Here is a 13466-nt window from a genome sequence, read left to right on the forward strand (position 1 = left end):
CTCTATTTCTTGTTGTCCTCTTCTTGATTCCCTAATTCACAAACGCCACACAAATTCAATAGCTGTGGCTTTGTTTCTACATTGTAACTTTCAATATTTTATTAGAAAACCAAATTGAAAGCTGCCTAATGATCCCAGGAGAAGACTCTCCCAATTTAACATAACCTCTAAACAACATTTGAGAGGCAATTTCAGAGGTCCACAGTGGAGTGGGTATTGCAAAGCCACCGGTGCAGGGGCAGTTTAAAGTAATATGCATTTTGGTTCCTCCTCTTTGCTTTTAGCACAGCCATGGGGTCCTGCAGACATTTGCTCCCGGTACTGCTGGCTTCTCACTTCCATTTTTATTAAAAAACTAACAAGGAGCATTAAGCAGCTCCCTGTTTAATTTCCCATAGAAAAGCAATAGTTTCAAGCAGCCCACTGGTGGAGGGATATTTAAATGCAAAATGCACAGCTGTGCCAAATATATGCGCCAGAGCAAAAAGGGTTTTTTAATATGACAGGTTAATACCATGGATTTTTATTTCATTTGCCACTGAAACAGCTAATCAGAGAGAATTGGACCAGTGGAAGCAGAGGTGAAATTGGGTAGTTGTTAAGAGACAAAAGATATTGCTTGTCAACCTTCTATGGTTTTAATATTATGCTACTAGAGTGCTGCAGAATTGACCAAAAGTTACCCCACTGAGGAGATTTGCCCTGACCTACCCTCACTTATCAGAGATTCTAGAAGCTTCTTACACAGAGACACTAAGTGAACCTTGTTTTCATCCAGCCACCTGCTCGGTCCCTGCCTCTTTCCTACCCACTGGAAAAAAATATATATTAAAGCAAAGGCTAGAAAAGATCACACAGAGGAAATCGTTAAGGCTTCATATCAGTCTGAACACTTGGCTTCCCTTTGGCTCTGGGTAAATAGACACATAGTAATGTGAATGATTGTAGAACACAGAATGCCCTGGGCACAGATTCCATGAAATCTCTGTATAACTCAGGCAACCATGTTAGATGACCAGCTTAGCCCAGCCCAGCTTTATAGGAGAACAATCGTTTAATTACATTTTTAACAGATGTCACTCTTAAGCCGATCCTGCTTCCTTAGGCCAGGTTTCCACAATGACCCTTCCTTTTCTTTAGTTCATAACATACACATGATAGTGAAAAACCATGTAATGAATAATAATGTTCTCTGATAGGAAATTTGGCAAAACTTCTCAATGGCATTTAAGAGTTAGGTCTGTTTTGGGGCACCTGGGTGACTCAGTCAGTTAAGCGTCCACTTCAGCTCAGGTCACAATCTCGCGGTTTGTGGGTTTGAGCCCTGAGTCGGGCTCTGTGCTGACAGCTCAGAGCCTGGAGCCTGCTTTGGATTCTGTGTCTCCCTTTCTTTCTGCCTGTCCCCTTCTCACACTGTCTCTCTCTGTCCCAAAAATAAACAAACATAAAAAAAATAGGTCTGTTTTTCCTCTTAAAGTTCAAGGCTTTGTCAAAAGATAGGTCAAAAAATAACTTTCAATGTCAAAATGAATATTGACAAATATGCTCTGAATTGTCTCTCTTAGAATTTTTCCTTTTGAAATGAATTTTTCTTGGCCCCAGGGCACTTTCTCTAACATCACTATTCAAGTTCTAGCATTCAGCTTCTCAAGTCCAGACCCACTGGCCACCTAGATTCCATTAGAATACATCTATAAAGTTTTGACAAATATGTTCTGGTTTCAAATAGTAGAAAGGTCAAGTGATTAAGGTGTGAAAGAGGCCACAATCCACATACCTGAAAGGAACAAGGTGTTATAAGGTCCTAAGCAGTAGATAGATTGCCGCAGAGTAAAGGAAGGAAATGTTTTCCATTAATTTGTTTACTGATAGCTCAGGGAACAGTTCCTTTGCTTTCAAATTAAATCATTTCTGCTCTGCTACCCAAGACAAGCATCATGCAGTAACCATCTGAGGATCTGAGTGATGTTTTCAACAATAAATTGAAAACAGCCATTTACAAATGACTGCTTTCATATAGGTCCTTCTTCTGTTAGCTAAGGCAAAAAGAGAAGGGGGTGGGGAGAGGGAGAGAGAAAGAAAGGGAAAAGGAAAATGTATGTGTAGAAATTAATTATTAAAGGATTGAACTGAGGGGAAAGACTATTATATTTCCAGAGGAGGATAGATCACCTGTACTTTTATTAAGTAGGCACCTGTTGTATGGATAAGTCTGAAATGATGTTGCCATTTATTCTGGTTAAATGGTGGTATGCATGTATGATGTAGCATCTGAACACTGAGGCCAGAATACACATGGATAACAATATTTGCTGACATTTGTTAAGTGTCCATTACATGTCAGGTGTCACATTAAGTGCTTTGTAAAAAAAGGAACTCAAAACCTTGTTAGATCAACAATGAGAATAGCTGGAGAATGATATTTGGGTGTTAGGCCATATAGCGAAAATCTGATTACCATAAAGCATAATTCTTCCTACTTCCACTCTCTTCTTTCTTCGTCCTTGCTATTGTCCCATTGGTACCAACTCTCCTTCCATCCCCTCAATCCTAACAGCACACAATCTGCACAATGATGCAATAGCCTTTGGTCTAATTCTAAGTCAGCACAATTGGGTCCCCCCCAGCTTTATTGGGGTATAACTGACAAATAGAATTGAAAATTTATCTTCATTTCTGAGTATAAAAAGAAAAGTTTACAAATAAACAAACTCCCATGTCTCCTTTCATCTTCTGCTTCCTTCTTCCTCTTTTTTTGTCAATAAATGTAAACAGGCCAATGGTGCCAATTCATATGCCTAAAGTACTCATGTTTTTCTGCTGGTGACCTACTTCAACGAACACTTCAAAAGCTAACCTTGTGCCTTTAATTTATATAATAACTCTAGGAAATAAGTCCTATTCTGATCCCCTTGAGTTAAAAATGGCTCCAGCAGCACAGAGGTCTGTCTGGCCTTTCTCAAAGTTCCTCTCTAGGTCTAAAATAGACTATGAGAATAGCTTTATTCCCTTGAGCACAGTAAAAGGGTATTCACAATTAAGCCCTACAATTTATTTACTTATAATTATGCTTGTCTCTGCAGATTGCCTTTTCCTTGGCTTTTCAATGTCTGAGTCTAAAGGCATCATGTGCTTTTTATAGGCCAAATATCTTCCAAAACTTTTTAAAAGTGGGTTTAGTTTTTCCACTAACAAGAACTTATTCACTCAGAGAAAATCAGTAAGACAGAAGTAACCAAACTAGTAGAGTTCTAGGTGATAATGTTAATGAAGTTCTAATTTGGCAAAGTCAAAATGGGGAGTTTCTGTCACTTTATAGTCTGTATTTTTGATATTTTATTTATTCAATTTTACCCCTTTATACAAAATCCCTACAGGGAGAAGGTAATACCTAAGAAGTAAGAGTTGGCATTCAGAAGAATCTAAAGTGATTCATTTATTCTTTAAGAAAAAAAAATCATTGTAATCTGAAATTGGTTGGAATTGATACCAATAATGACAAAGAGAGCATACTGTTTATATTTTGTCTTAACAGAGGAGACAAAAATGAAACTTTGAAAGCTAAACAGAGGCAAAACCTTTATTACCTTTTTGTTCATTGATGAGGGAGCATAAGGCAGGCTAAGGTCAAAGTACAGGCTAGCACACCCAGCCCCATCCCCCACGTGGGATAAGCGTGATATTCCTCAGGCACTGCTGGCTGCCCAAGAATGAAGGAAAGGAGACAAATGGTTAAGTGGTACAGATCACAGTCATGCAGGACATGAGTCTCCATCAGAGTACAAATGTCTTAGTAAATTATAAGAAAAAAGCAATTCTTATCAATAGCCTAGTCTCTAGAAATCTATAGGTTCAGTTTCCTAGAACCCCAACATCACCCCTCCATAGTGATATGGGGAACAAAGGCAAGAAGGAAATGGCAGATAACATTAAATTTCCTTAAAACCTGCAGCCCATTGACAAATACTTGAGGCTGACAGAGTAGAACATTTCTCCAGGAACTCCCTACTGTTTTAATGTTAATGTTTTGCTAGTGGGAAAAACAACCTTAGCTTGACAATAGCTAGGCCTGGAGCATCTTTGTGAATCTTCTTTGGCAACTTCCTGTTTGCCTTTATGTCCCCAACTACATGGTATATAACCCGTCACTGCAGCTCTTTATGCCCATGGGTCCTGTCCATGTGCTTTAATAAAATCATCTTTTTGCACCAAAGATGTCTTCAAGAATTCTTTCTTGGCTGTCAGCTCCAAACCCCGTGAACCATCACCCCAAAACTTCATCACTATCCTTTTGATAAATTCACAAAATCATAACCTAAATTCTACTTCAAAAGAGCAGTTTGATTTTAGGTGTACCCATGTTTTATTTTGTCCACCTGACTCTTTTCTTCTACTCCTATTCCTCATTTTCTCCTTCCCCCTCTTTCTGTTGCCCTTCTTTTTATTTCCTTCCAAAGTTCACAGTTTGTCAATAAGGATGTACACGTGGATGTTTGTGTATAAGTTAAAGAATATGCCTCTTCAGACATCAGCCTTTGGGAATTTCAGGATTCAGGAGCAGGTCAGAAGCTGGAATTAGTTGAAAAAGACAAAAGAGACTTTATGGCCAGTAAACAACACTTGATCACCCTGGAATGTACAATTCTGCCAAGCATCAAAGTGTGATAGAGGCCCTCCCTAAGGAATGTGGTGGAGGCCTTCTCAGAACAAAGGAAGGCAACATGCAACATGGCCCAATCAACTCCTATACATGTATGCATAGCTCTGAAACAACTCTGTAACTTGGGCTATGTCCAGTCAGACTATATGTGTCACCATATATGGAGACAAAGAAATAGAAATTGCATAAAAGTCTACACCCCACTGCACTCAGGCTCAACCTTTATGGGGTCTTAGCCTGCTGAGCCTATGCTGGCACAATAAAGCTGCTTCCTGGAAAGAAGAGCCTCAGTGTCCCATATGTCTGTGTGAGAATCCTGCTACAAAAGAACCTATGCTAAACTTGAGGGACAGCTGTTGTTCAGTTCACTATGCCAAAGAATCAAAGTGTGTAGTTTTGCTGATAAAACTTTTGAAAGGTCAGTCTTCTCAACCAAGTGCTATTGAGGGAAAACAGAGCAGAGAGCAAGAAGACAACAGGGTCTGAGTCATACCGTGGATTCATTCCCTTTACATCAGAAAGTGTTCACCTCAAGAACCTAGGAAAGCAGTTAAACCAGCCATCTGAAATAGACATTGTGGACGACCACCACCTATATCAACCTCTTGGTGTTTGTTTTTATTTATGTTTTTATCTTGTTGCTCTTGCCTTCTCTCTTTTAGCAATGTAAGAATTCCATGGATATCTTCTTCATTTCGAATTTTAACATTTTCTCTTTTTTTTCTATAATGAAAGTGCTGTTCATTTCTCATAAAAATGTAGAGACCACCTATAAAAAACAAAAAAAAAAAACAGATTCAAGGTGGGAAATAAAGGCAGAAGGAAATGGCAGATAACACGTTGAGAAATAACTTGAGGCAGGCAGACTAAAACATTTCTCCAGGAACTCCCTACTGTCTTAATGTTAATGCTTTGCTAGAGGGAAAAACAACCTTAGCTTGACAATAGCTAGGCCTTTAGTATCCTGTGAATCTTCTTTAGCATATGAAAATCCCTATGGAAACTTGCCCTTAACTTTACCTCCCCCAACTCCCAAGTATATAACCAGTCTCTCCTCATGGTCCCAGGGCAGCTCTTTCTGCCACAGGTCCTGTCCCCATACTTTAATAAAATCACCTTTTTGCACCAAACATGTCTCAAGAGTTCTTTCTTGGCCATTGGCTCTGGATGCCCACCACTCCAAAACCTCATCACTATCAAAAGCCACTTTTAAGAAGTGGCCACTTTAAAACGACAGCCACTTTTAAAAAATATTGATGTTTTGACTTGACCCTTGGTATGACCTGAATATTTCTTTCCCAAAACATTGAGTTCCTTAAGTATTAGCTGACTTCATCTCAGGTAGAAACTTCATCTTATATACATTTCAAAAAATGGAGGGAGAGGCACAGGTCAGGAATTCCTATAACTTCTCTATAACTTTCTATAACTTACCTATAAACTTTATCAACACCAAATAATACAGGAATAACTAAAGAGAAGCTACAACTAGAAGCAACGAAGGTTTACAGGCTTATTTAGCAGTGAAGAATAAGAGAACTAAAAACAGGGAAGACATATTGATTCAGAAGGGACGTGGTTAGCCATCCAAATTTCGGTGTTGCATACAGCTATGCTTAGCCTAATCACACCGAAGCAGAAGCTAGTAGTAAATTTCCCCTCAAAAGCATAAGTCTTTATAGCTCTGGAGACATAAAATATCTCTATAGCATATGTGAGGAAGATGAGAATAACAACTGCACGTCAGTGTCTACTGAGTATGTGTGCATCCACTTCTGTCCTAGCAAACAAAACAACAATAAGGAAATAGTGGTTCGTCCTAGGTTCGTGGGAGATTGGCAGGGAAGAGGTCATAGGTAAGATGGTGTGACAGCTGCATTAGAGTAATATCTCCAATATTCCATGATCATATTCATAAAATGTGTTCATGTAAGCTTTCAAATACCTACTCATTTATATTTAGTGTAGTCTGTCTTAAAGATGTCTAGCTCATTTTCCACATTCATAACATCTCTGCTTAAATGTTATCTCCTCAGAGAATTATTTCCTGAATTTTATATATTCAGTAGCCCACCACCACATACTTGTTTACTGTCATGTCACTTGATCTTAATTTCTTCATAGCATTTATCATCTGAAATTATCTTATTTGGTAAATTGTTTATTTGTTTATCTCTCATCTTTCTTCAATAGAATGGAAACCTAATGTAATCAAGGTAGTTGTCTATGTTCTTGATCATTTTATTACTAAATACAGAGCTGAAAATATTACCTAGAACACAGCAGGTATTTGATAAATATTTATGATAGAAATTTAAGTAAAACAAAAAAAAACCAAAACAAACAAATCAAATGCATGTAAGATCCATAGCTTCAGTGATTATTTTGTCTTCTTTTTCTTTTTCATTGTTCTGAAAGCCATTTGTTAAAATTCCCCACTGTTACTGTGGATTTTTCTTTTAGCTCTATACATTTTTTCTAATTAACAATTAAAGACATTTTATTATATGCATACAAATTAAGAATTAGGGAGTGGAGAAAGGTGTCAGAGACTAAACAGGCAACAAGTATTCACAAAACATTTGACCTTAAACCAGTTTACCATTTCCAAGTTCTCTTTCATGTTTCTGTCACCTTTCCTACACTATTGTGTCTTCCTTCTTACACTATATGCAGAGAGTCAGGGCTAAAAATTACTCAAAGAGCACTTGTTTCAGACTTTCATAGCACTCATATATAGCTGGGAGATCAAAACAAAGACATCATACACCGTTCAGCATGAAAAAAAAAAAGCATGAAAAAGTCTTTTTTTTGGTTTCCTTCTTTTTTTCACACAAAAAATAATAATATTTTATTATGCATTCTGCATCTTTTAAATGAGCATTGTACTCTGAGGAGGAAAGCAATGTGTTTTATTTTAACTAACACATGACATAAAATTTCCAGTTGAGTCATGGAAAGAGTGAAAAAAAAAAAAAAGAGAAAAATGAGCCAGACAGTGAGACAGTGCTGAATGCACAGATAATAAGGAAATGGTTTCCTTGGCAACAACAGCACTTCGGAAGGTTTCAGACAAGAGTACAACTGGGTACAAAGTATCTGATAAAAATATATTGCAAGAGAAGGAAATTGTGCAAATTTAACAGTACCAGAATATGCACTGTAAATCTGAATGTGATTGCTGAAAATTTAGATAGATAGATGATAGATAGATAGATAGATAGATAGATAGATAGATAGATAGATAGAGATAGAGATATAATTTTTCTAATTGATTTTATTTTCTCTTTTTTTGGTGTGAAGTAGCATTTGGGATGAAGTAGCATTTGGGAGGCCGCATTAATATAACAAAGAAATTTTAAAGTAATCAAAGGATATTTATGCTTGGAAGAATCAAAATCCATTGACAAAACCATCAAAGTATATCTCTAAAAAAGAAAAAAAAAATCAGACACCTGTTGTGGGACTCCTAATATCTCCTTTAAACTCCATTTCTTCAGAGAAGGATAATAGTCTTAATTTTCAACCATCAAGAATAAGAACTATTTTGGGTCATTTTCCAGTTCTGTACACTTAAAAATAATGTATGCTTAGCATTTAGTTTTCAAAGCTAAATTGGGAGTACAGGTCATCATGATATTAATCTATTGTATAAATTTTGGATAAACAGAGTCAACTGGTCATTCTGATGGGTATATTCTATTACATATAATAATGACAACTTAGTATTTCATCTTCTTAGGCACTGTCCTGCATCTTGCATCCTTCAGGGATATAAAGAATAAAGGCTATTGGATCTCTAAAATTGCCAATTCTCAGGGATGCCTGGGTGGCTCAGTTGGTTAAGCGTCTGACTTCTGCTCAGGTACATGATCTCACAGTTCATGAGTTTAAGCCCCGTGTCAGGCTCTGTGCTGACAGCTCAGAGCCTGAAGCCTGCTTCAGTTTGTGTCAGCCTCTCTCTGTGCTCTCACCTGCTCACACTCTGTCTCTCTCTCTCCTTCTCAAAAGTAAAAACATTGAAACAATAATAAATTAATTAATAAAATAAAATATTGCCAATTCTGGGGGGAAAAAATTCAAATGTCTTAAGCTAAAATGTGTCAACATTGTAAAAATCCTATTTAATATGCCTACTTGTGCACAAAATAATGTTTTTTATTATAACATAATTTTATAAAGATGATTCTGTATTCTAAGATGTATTTGATTGGCATCAATATGTAAGGAAGCTGCACTATTCAATTCTCCTGACTAACTTATATACTAGAGATAATCATAGAAAGTAGTGAATGAGCTTTAGTTCATTTGTATCTGTGATTACCACTTAAGTTTTTTGAGAACTCAGCATGCCTAAGATGCTAACTCCTAAGGTAGTAAGAAAAGTGGTATTTCTACAAGGAAATTGAAAATAAAGGAACTATTTTAGCTTTTTAATATTCCAGGTACACTTGGAGACTTGCTGAAAAAATGTAGAAAGGCAGAAAGCAATTCTATTTATTAACTTTGTCCTTAATTACAGCTAATATTAAGAAATTTAAATAAAAGAAATATATGCCTATGCTTAATTTTTAATTTTAGTTCTCTAGAAAAATATTCCTGGTCAAAATTTTAGCAAAGGGTCTGTTTTTGACTAATGTAAATGATTCATTTATCTGTAACAATGATGGTCAATTTCTAATAAATAGAAAGCAGGAAATAAAATTGAAATGTTCTATACAACAGTATATGGATACCCACATTTTTTTTCATTCACTTCTATTTCTGGTAAATTGTATTTAAAATATCATTGTTAAAAGGAGTTTCTAATTCTACCTCTTTTGTAATATATATTGGCAGAGAAAATGTCCTTGCCTTTAGTTCTGAACTTTTAAGATTAATTTTTTAGTTTATTTAAATTCTCATGTTAAAGGACTATTATTTTGAGACTGAAAAGTCCTGTACTTGGGTAGAATACAAACTTTTCTTTTCCATTTTATGAGATTGGTACAGTGCACAAATCATTATTACCCATGCTAATTGACTTACCATTGACAATTTGATGATTTTTATGGAGATAATTTCTAATGTGCACATTTCTAGTAATTTTCAGCATGATATCAATTTCATTTTATTGGAGATTTATTAAAAAAAAACTTTATAGAGAGCCTACTATAGCCTTAATATTTGAATGGATACTAAGAATCTGAAAATGAAGACTAGAGCAAGGACTTTGCTCTAAAATAAATTACACACTCCCTAGGGGGAAAGATATGACTGTCAAATTACTTTCACATACTCTATTTGGCCACATCTCTGGGCCTAGATACAAGTTAATAGTGTATCTAGTCATCAAGTTCTATCTGAAATGCCCCTAACTCTATACCTGCACTGATTTCACCCTGCTAGATACAGACTCTTGCACTGTAGTTTCTTCCCCCATAGGATTATTCGTGAATTGAATACCATCAGCTCTAAGTTGTACATTGTTTTCACAGTTATCATAAGATCAGGAAAGGATTCCCATCATGGAGATACACTAAAGTATATATAGGCAGGAATGAAGCCGGAAGGGTCATCAAAAAGCATTTAAGAATGAAGAATCTTGCAGAGTGGATGGGAGGGGCCTATACCAAGTGGAGATTATAGGATGACTAACATTAGCCATGATTTGAAGGATGGGTAAGTGAGACAGAGAAGTAAAGTCATATGCTGATGAAACCTGTGTGAAGATGGTGACTGTGATGGCACAAGAGAAGTGATGGAATTAAAAAATAAATGAAAACTTAGAGAACTGTCTGGCCTTGATGAAAGAGTGGATGTTAAGGGAGAAAGACAAATCTAGAGCCAGGATAGAATCAGGAAATAAGAATGCAGTGCAAACCAGTGAGAGATGTTCTGGGTTCAAGTTTTAATCATCCTACTAATTGGTGGATTTTTAGTAATTTTTTTTTTAACATTTCTTAGCCTCAGTGTTTTAATTGCAAAAGATAAAAATAATACTTCATCCGGTAGTTACCAAGACTAAACAAAGTGATACAATATAAATTCCTTAATCTGGTGTCTGGCAGGTAGGGAGAATTGAATAGCTATTACTATATACTTTAATATTAATCTGTTATTACATTAATAATAATAACATATTAACTTATAATTTAATCAAATTGATAAAATTATTATTCTGATTTGAACCTAGGTAACCCCAGCCAAAGATGACAAGTAAAGTGGCATCTAAATGAAAACTGCTTGCAGGAAAGAAAATATTCTAAATATTTTTATTTAAATAATTATTGAGGATTGTGGAAACTAGGCCAAGGAGTTAGAACAAGGAATGAGAAGAGAGACCTTTCTGTAAATCTTTTTGAGTTGAGCTGAAAGTGGTACCTCATCTACTCCTATGATGTCCTGGGAAGCACAGACTAAAACTAAATAAAATGTTGTAAGCCAAACTGGTCTCTGCCTTTAGTTTGCTACCCCAAATCCAGGTGGTTTCTGCTGAGACTAGTAACCAGCAATGTTATATAATTTGGAAATAAGGTGTATAATCCTAAAAACCAAGGGAATTTCAGAATGTATCAATAAAACATGAGATAAAAATTATAAGAAACATCCACTAGATTGAAAGCCCCATGAGGGCAGAGATTATATCTTGTTCTATTTATAGCTGCACACCCAGTGAGTCTTGTTCTGAACAAGGATATTTTGAGTGAATGAAATATTAAGAGCTAATGCAAATTTTAAAAAAATGTTTATTTATTTATTTTGAGGGACAGAGAGAGAAAGCAGGGGAGGGGCAAAGAGAGAGAGAGAGAGAGATGGAGAATCCCCAGCAGGACCCATGCTGTCAGTGCAGAGACTGACTCAGGGCTCAATCTCAGAAACCAAACCATATGACATTATGACTTGAGCTGAAATCAAGAGTTCAAGGCTTCACTGACTGAGCCACCCAGGTGCCCAGAGTTAATACGTATATGACTACCATTTATTATGAGCTGTCTCACGACTGCCCATTTTGTGAGAGGTGGCATCAAGAGGTGACTCTACATCTGTTTGATTTCAACATGTATTTTGTCTTTCCACATATGTGTCCGTAACTGAGTTCAATGTTTGGTGACATGCTAGTGCTTTTAGTGATGCACACCGGAGACAATGTGATTGATTAATAAGATTAGTTTTCAGGGTTTTTCACTACTAAAGTGTGTTCTTTGCTTTTCAGAAGTAACATTAAAATTTTAAAATAAAAATTAAATTTTTCTACAGACCTTATATTATATAGATGTGCTAATATCATGGGTATCAAGATATAATTTGAAATATGAACCCTCTAACTGAAGGAATTTTAGCCTGATTTAACTATACTTTTTCCTGAGCTCTTATTTTTATGTAATTAATTTAAAATATCTTTAGGAGATAGCTGGTGCTTTTTGACCTACATTAAATTCAGAGGTACTTTCTGTTAGTTTCCCAGATAAATAAAACTGTCTGTCTGAAATTCAGTTCTAATGAAACACTCTACTCAAGGGCTTTGTGAAAGTAACTCCATTTATAACATGTCCTTCTGGAAATTGAAAGCAACTTCTGAATGGCACAAAGCTTCAAAAATATTGTTAAGTGCTTCTTTGTCATTGTTAAATAAATATTGGTAGGCATCAGAATTTTCCAAGGAACATTTAGAATTACTATATATAAGTATTAGGAATTCAATCCTAACTACACATTGGATTTAAGGGTGTCTCAAAGTTAATATAGGTAAAATAACTTATTTTATCTTTTATATCTTTGTTTTTTGAAACCAGCATATAAAAGTGGATTAATGTTAATTTTTGGAAGCAAGAGAAATGTATGTTTTGGCTTCTCAGTAGGTTCTACAATTTCTTCTAAGTTTATGCTGAAAATAGGCCACATATTTTAAATGCATCAATATATAAATCTCACTTTTTCTAAGGCAATAGTAGACCTTTTTATTTAGAGTCTTCGATATTAGTTTAATGACCCTTTATTTTCCATAAGCTCACTTTCAGGATCATTTTATACAGTAAAAGCCAAAATAGACATGACATGAAACCACATTTTATACTTTGGATATTCACTAACTGTTCAGGGTTTTGTTTTGTTTTCTTTTGCTTGTTTTTAAATTTTTCCTCAGTAACTCTATTCTTTAAATTATAGGAACGCACAGGGACAACTGAAATTGGAGAGCACAATTCTTTTCCTAAATGTTTTAGTATTCTTACTCATAGTTTTGTTTTACATTATTTTATTGATAAATATACTAAACCTAAGGAATAACTTATCTTTGCAATCTCATCAATTTAAAAGCTACATTTGATTTAATTAATAGGAGGAGTTTATGGGAAAAGCTTTTATCGATGGGCATTGGTTTAAGATATCTTGGCCTTTTGAGAACAATGCACTATAATAATTGGTCTAAGATCATGTTAGAGAGGGCAGGTCACTTTATATTCTCTCCCAACTAATAGAGGAGTCAGGTGAGGTTGCTTCCTGACACGGCTACTATTTCATTATTTTGGCTGATATTACTGACCTGAAGAAGCTATTTCCAGTATTACTTGGACCCAGAAGATAATGGTCACTGACAATCACAGTGTAAACACAGAAAACAAGCCAGTTTCTTTGCATCTGGACCTCAATTTACTGTTAATTTTCCATTCTTGATTACATGATGAATCGCACCTATTATGTCCATTGTATTGTGATCTAAAAAAAAAGATAGGTAATTGTGGTAGAGTCATCAGAACAAGTAATGTTCTGGATGTAGGGAAGCTGTAGTCTTCCTCAGGTTTTGAAACAGCGAGACTTTGGCCAA

The 13466-nt window shown here is 35.6% G+C and overlaps 1 long non-coding RNA gene across 4 annotated transcripts in view; it reads left to right on the top strand.

Annotated features, from left to right (window-relative positions):
* Nucleotides 1-13466, top strand: part of LOC113598243 (uncharacterized) — a 373642-nt gene that overhangs the window by 311884 nt on the left and 48292 nt on the right. For 3 of the 4 annotated variants that reach the window (XR_008295312.1, XR_008295315.1, XR_008295314.1), the window contains one exon: nucleotides 10836-11005. The exons of the other annotated variant lie outside the window; for it this stretch is intronic. This is a non-coding gene — a long non-coding RNA (uncharacterized LOC113598243). Of the gene's footprint in view, nucleotides 1-10835; nucleotides 11006-13466 lie in introns of those variants that run through there. 4 annotated transcript variants of the gene reach the window in all.

Source organism: Acinonyx jubatus, chromosome C1 (genome assembly GCF_027475565.1).
Source record: "Acinonyx jubatus isolate Ajub_Pintada_27869175 chromosome C1, VMU_Ajub_asm_v1.0, whole genome shotgun sequence".
In the NCBI taxonomy this organism is placed as follows: domain Eukaryota; kingdom Metazoa; phylum Chordata; class Mammalia; order Carnivora; family Felidae; genus Acinonyx; species Acinonyx jubatus.